The sequence below is a fragment of the Kryptolebias marmoratus genome, linkage group LG15, assembly GCF_001649575.2.
Source record: "Kryptolebias marmoratus isolate JLee-2015 linkage group LG15, ASM164957v2, whole genome shotgun sequence".
Taxonomy (NCBI): domain Eukaryota; kingdom Metazoa; phylum Chordata; class Actinopteri; order Cyprinodontiformes; family Rivulidae; genus Kryptolebias; species Kryptolebias marmoratus.
The window spans coordinates 31,479,789-31,486,107 of record NC_051444.1 but is presented as its reverse complement, the minus strand read 5'-3'; the positions used below and the strand labels follow the sequence as shown (position 1 = coordinate 31,486,107).

At 38.1% G+C, this 6,319-nt stretch overlaps 1 long non-coding RNA gene across 3 annotated transcripts; it reads right to left on the bottom strand.

Annotated features, from left to right (window-relative positions):
* Positions 1 to 275: 275 nt before the first annotated feature.
* Positions 276 to 1,531, bottom strand: LOC108247991. 3 transcript variants are annotated; one of them, XR_005234095.1, is made up of 4 exons: positions 1,170 to 1,531; positions 897 to 1,089; positions 653 to 766; positions 276 to 450 (listed from the first exon to the last, which is right to left on the bottom strand). It is a non-coding gene; the product is annotated as an uncharacterized LOC108247991 (long non-coding RNA). The 3 variants fall into 3 exon arrangements; XR_001809108.3 differs by having other exon boundaries at positions 1,180 to 1,529; XR_005234094.1 differs by having other exon boundaries at positions 277 to 450; positions 897 to 1,519.
* Positions 1,532 to 6,319: the final 4,788 nt, after the last annotated feature.

The window sequence follows — 6,319 nt, the reverse complement described above, 5'->3', positions numbered from 1 at the left end:
ATAAAAAAAATCTGTTGGGCAACATTAAGGCTACCTTTGTAATGTGTGCGGATGTGGGAGGGGAAATCTTTGCTTCTCTCTAAGGTATTTGTATGTCTTTGGGCCATGGAGATGAAGTGTGAGGGCAAACTGTCTACATTCCTTGGAGTATTCATGGCCCTGTTTCTCCATAAACTCTAGCTGTAGATCTGACAATTTAAGAGGGAAAAAAATAAACTCTCCTTCTGATATAGCTCAGGAGACAAAAAGCATATAACAAAAAAATGTACATGAATTAATGAGATTTTTTTCACTCAAGTCCCCCAACAGTGACTTTACTGTGGTCTTTGCCCTCTTCTCTCTGGCCATGGTGTTTTTCTTGTCCCGCTCCAGATATTCTACTCTTGCCAAGGCTTTCTGAAGTTTTGCAGTGACAGCGGTAAGAGAAGCTGGCAAGGCATAGCAATGATCCTATAAACAGAGGGATGGACATCAGACATCTCTTTGACACAACTATGGCACACATTCTTTCATACAACAGCAGCACTGTGTGTGTCTTCAACTGTGTGTTGGTTTTATTTGTGAGAACATTCAACATGAGCATTAGAAAACAAGTTCGATTTTAATATGGCCACGACTATTATGATATGATGTTTACAATAGAAATACTCACATCATTAGACTGAGGTTGCAGGTCTGAACTACAAGTTTCTGGGCCATCCTGAGAGGCCACAGACACACTAGCTTGAGCTTTTGTGGAGGTTATTGTAGTCCTGAAGTTTTCAACCTGAAATGTAAAAGCCTAATGAATATGGACTTTACAGTATATAGTACCTGTACATAAACACACATATCTCACCATCCCTTAAGACTTACATTATGTACATTTATGAATGCTAATGAAATAATGCACCTACTCTTTGAAGGTGAACTGGGAAGCTGAAAATTAATGGTATCACATCAGCTCTCAGTCTGACAGTCTGACCAGTTTTGTCAAAATCCTCCGTTTTAAAATGCTCACTGCATAGTACAGTTGAATTACTTGCAGTGAATCCATCCCTCCTCAAAGCTATTTCCCACTTCTTCTTCATCTCTTTGTTTTTCGGAAACCTTCAAAACAAAAACGTGATATCTGGGAGTGTGTACACAAAAACATTGTACAAATGAGGTCCATCTTATTTTATTCATACATATTCTTACTGTCACGTAGTGAGTTCAATGAAGTTATTTTGTACTGGCTGATCTGCACATATTCACAGCTGTTATAACGAACCAAAAATAAAAAGACAACAGTTGAAACAAAGTAGCCTCGCTGACGTCTGTGTTGCTTTCTTAAGCTGAGCGTTCAGAAAAACGTTACACTCACTATTTTTGATCTTCATATTTTTTAGAACTTTAAACTCCAAATTTGATTAATATTGGCTGATAATGATAATTAACCAAAGCTATTGAAATTGTGAGTAGGCTTGTTTGAAACATATTCCTGTCATCAAATCTCAGCTAGCCGCCATTGCCGGCTGAACACGATAGCTAACATTTGCTGTCATTTCGGTGGATAAATACAGTACAGTAATATTACATTCACAAAATACTAACAATAATTTGTTCATCTTGTGAAAAGTTATCCCCCGGGCCCTGACATCAGCAGTTCCTCGATATGAACACTAATAAGCTGAGCAGTGGTGAGGCATCTTCTATTGTTTTGGTTGACCAACGTAGGAAGGACGACCCATACAAGATGGCCGCTGGATTTCCTGCGCCGGAGCAGCCATTGCGGGGTCTACTCTTCTATTATGTCTATGGGTGTAAGAACAGAAGTTCCAGAAAGTTAAACACAGGACATCCTATTGCTGCAAGTTTAAGAACTGTATTAATTTAGACCGATTTTGATTATCTTTTTTTGACAATGGTAACCACTTAAAAAAACCCTAATTATGTTGGATTTGTCTTTTAAAGATCTATCTAATGGTATCAAAATATGTTCTGTTTGATGAGGTTATAAAACTCAGGTGGCCTTGCTAATTAGAAACAACTTATTTTTGACTTGACACAGTACCTCTTAACTCCTATATTAAAATACATACATTTACATTGATGTTACTGGATTCCACAAATGCTAATTTTGTGGACTGTACACCTGAATAAAAAAACAAAAAAAAACCCAGTCCAAATAGTTAGGTTATTCATTTAGTGAAAATCTTTTAGAAAAAAAAATTGGAAAAAATTTCCGGTAGTTTTTCAACAGGAAGAATAACCTACCCATTTTGGGTTATTTATTTCTGCTGTGCAGTTCACAAAGTTGACATTTTTTTCTTGTGAAAAAAAAATCTGGCCATGCCAGATTTAAAACCTTGTAGAATCTGCAGCACCACTTATTGGCAGATTTAGGTGACTGTATGGATGTATTTGAACCTGTATAATTTTGACCCTGTGTGGATCAAAGAAAATCAAAACTGAGTTCAATTTTTTTTAAAAAATCATTAAAATTGTATGCTGTATATCTGTTCCATGCTGAAAAAAGAACGGTTTACTTAACTCATTAAAAGCCTTAAATTAATCAGACATAAGTGGATGGAAGCTTCTAACTGCAACTCTAAGAAACTCAAACATGAGCTCTTAAGCTCATAAAAAAGAATTTGGGTTCCTTTCATTCATTGTAAGTTTATTATTGGTGTTATCTGTGCTGTTTTGTTGCTTGTGACAAGTGCTGATGTTCTTACTTAGATCAGGCAGTTTTTACTGAACTAATGTCAGCAGATTAACTCCTCAGACAGACTGCGACCTTTCAATCCACCTCAGAAAGAAACACACAGAGGGGCAGGGCATCAGAGTAAACACCAATCTGCTCCAAGAACAGGATTGTGGTTTAGGTACCATATTAGTGTCTCAGTCATGGACTTTGATGAGTTCAAGATCATAGGCTGTGAGGTTCAAGACCACTCGGATTACCTGTTGAGTAATCAACAGATTCCTGTGAACTCAAAGCTGTGTGACCCTCAGTACTATCTGACAGGAAGTAGGGTCAGGGAGATTTGGGGTGGATTCCCAAAACAGAGGTCATTTCCCAGTAATCTAAACAAGACCCTACTTAACCCTTATTAGACCATTAACGAAGAGATTCTGCAGCAGCAGCAGGAGGAGAGTCCTTTTGAAGACTAATGAGGCATGCTTGTTAACAGATAACTAACTGTGTGAACATGAATTTAAATTACCCAACCATCAAAGAATACATTACATGTTTCTTCTGTTAAATATTAATTTATTGATGTGGAAGGTTGAACTTGCAGTTCAGTTTTTTTCTGCTTTTTTTGTTACATAAATCTTTTAAACTTCAGCCATGCTCAGTTGAACACTCAGTTATTTTCAGGATTTAAACCCTAAATGAATTAAAAAAAAAAATTTTTGTCATTATTTGTTTTGCATGGAAAAGCCGGTAAAGAAAACAAATGGATGGATTTCAATATTTATTACAAAAAAAATAAAAATTGTTGATTTCCATATAATAAGTAGTATGGGGATGGGGAACAAACAAAGGTGTCAGGATTTGAGTGTCTTTGGGTTTGTTTTTGTTTGTTTGCTTTTGTTTTTTGTATTGTTTCTTTTATTTTGTTATTTGGCTGTCCTCATGTTTAGTTTTGTCTTTGTTTAGTTTTTGCTCCTTGTGTTGTCATTATTCACTTTTTCTCTGCTCAGGACTCATCAGCCTGCCTCTACCACCAACACCAATCTTGCGTTACTAATCAGTCACCCGTTTCCACTCGCTCAATATCCTCAGCCTTTAAAACCTGGTCATCTTCCTCACTTACTCACTAGTTCATTGTCACTTTCAAATGCTGTTTTCCTTGTGTCTTGTCCTTCATGTTATTGCAATGCTGGAGTTAGTAAGTTCCTGTTATTTAGTTTTTGTTGCTGCCATGTCAGCATTTTGTTTTTGTAAATGAATTAGTTTTTCTTTTGGAGCTCTCTGTCTCAGTCTGCTTGTTGGGTTCAACCCATCTACTTACCAAACCTGACTCTTTGGTGGTGATTAGATCCTTTGGATATGTGAAAAATTTGCAACAAAATGGATTTGTTTGCATTAGTATTTTTATATACAAAATACTAATGCTCTGCAGACCTTAGTGGCAAAAATGTATATGGACAAAATCTGCAATAAATATTTTTTTTCAAATGATTTTTGCTTGAATTTCTTATTTGTCTTTTTCCTTTTCTGTGTCAGGATATGGGTATTTTGTGTTATTTTCTTACTTATTTGACTTTTCATGTTATCCTTGTGTTTACTTTGTTTCTTGTTTTTATGTTATTATAGTGTATTGTATAGTTTTGCTCCTTGTGTTTCTGTGCCACTATTCACCTGCCCTGAGCTCAGTACTTTTCCAGTCAGCCTGCCACACCCATCTGCACCTGTCCCTAGTTTGTAATCACTGACCTGTTTACACTTCCTAGTCATCAGTCTTTATATTCAATTTCTAGTCATTTTCTCTCCACTGATTACATTGTTGCAAAAATGCACTATCTGGTTCTCCTTGTATCTCCCTGCTCGTGTTCCCTGTGATCCACTGATTAGGAAGTTTTTGTTTGCTGCCACATCAGCTTTTTGTTTTCTTCTTATTTTAATAAATCAGTTTACTTTTGAGCTCCTCTGCCTGAATTCTGGGTTCCAACCTACAACTCTGAGCCTGGTATTCTGCACACCTCAGCCAAGCTGAATGTTTGTCTTTGACTGTGAAAGCAGCCAGGTGCATAAACACGTTTTTACTCAAGCACCTCTTGAGTAAAAGAAAAAACTCAAATGGGTTCCTAGTTAGTCACACAGGCCCATTATACGAATGGCAAAAATACACTAATTACATGCATCATCAAACAATGTAAAAATGGTTCAATCAGGTGGAATACAGTAAAATTGTCAAATATGACTACCTTTCTTTAAAAGGAAATGTTGACATTACAGAATGTATGATTTTATGGCAGTAAGATTTTAAAAATGTGGTTTTCATGTAAGTCAGTGGGGTATTTTACTTACCACAAATGTGTCCAGAAGAAGTATCTGGCACTGCATAAAAAATACTGATGCAATGAAATCATTTTTGTTGCTAATCTTTGACATGTCAAGACTCTAATCACCACTGAGGTCCCATCCCCCAATGACATATCTAGTGTGAACAAGATCAGCAGATTGATCTTGTTCAGATAATATTGTTTTTCTAGTCACTAAAGAAGCAAATTAAAACAAAAATCTAATGTTTACTGACAAAAATCTTTCCAAGAGTAATTGTTTTTTTGCTTGTGTTTGTGTATGTGTTTGTTTGTCTGTACTGTTAGCAAAATATTTAGTCAACATAATGCATTTTGATGAAACTCTTAGAAAGTAATCATCGGATGTACATTTAAAATTGGGACGAGGAACTGCTAACATGGACTGGGGACATTGTTGAATGGTGGAAGAAGCACTTCGAGGATTTCCTTAATTCGGCTCCCATGTCCAACTTTGAGGTGGGCACTTGGGACTACCTTGGCAGAGGACACAGAGGTAGTCAAAAAGCTCACCGGTGGCAGAGCGCTAGGGGTGGTCAAGATTCGCCCTGAGTTACTGAAGGCTCTGAATGTCAAGGGGCTGTCATGATTGACATGTCTCCTCAAGTTCGCATGGAAAACTGGGACAATGTCTGTGGAGTGGCAGATAGAGGTGGTAGTTCCCATTTTTAAAAAGGGGGAGCAAAGTGTGTGTTCCAACTATCTGGGGATCACATTTCTAAGCCTCCCCGGGAAAGTTTACTCTAGGGTGTTGGAAGGGAGGCTCAGACTGTTTGTTGAACCTTGTATCCAGGAGGAGCAGTGTGGCTTTCGTTCCAATTGAGAGAAAGTGGATCAGATCTTCATCCTTGCGGGGTTGCTAAGGGGGTCATGGGAGTTTGACTCGCCAGTCTACATGTATTTTGTAGATTTTGGAGAAGGCTTATGACCATGTTCCCTGAGGCATTGTGTTGGGGGAACTGCGGGAGTATGCGTGCCTGGGTTCCCTGTATATTCAAAGCAAGAGCTGTGTCCACATTCCTGGCACAAAGTCAAGCTCATTTTTACTCCGATCTTATTTGTGGTGTTCATGGACAGGATCTCAAAGCGCAGTTGTGGAGAGGAGTGTGTCTGGTTTGGGAACCTTACTCTCGTCTCTTCTTTTTGTAGATGATGTCTGAGGATCTGGGTTTTGGTTCCGCCCTCTGGGCGGCGCCACTAATTATTGTTCCACAGGTGTTCCTCATACCACTGATGAGACCAGCCAGGATTTAAGCAGCAGGCGGTGATCAGACCTTCGCTGGAGCATCGAACCTACTGGGTTAGA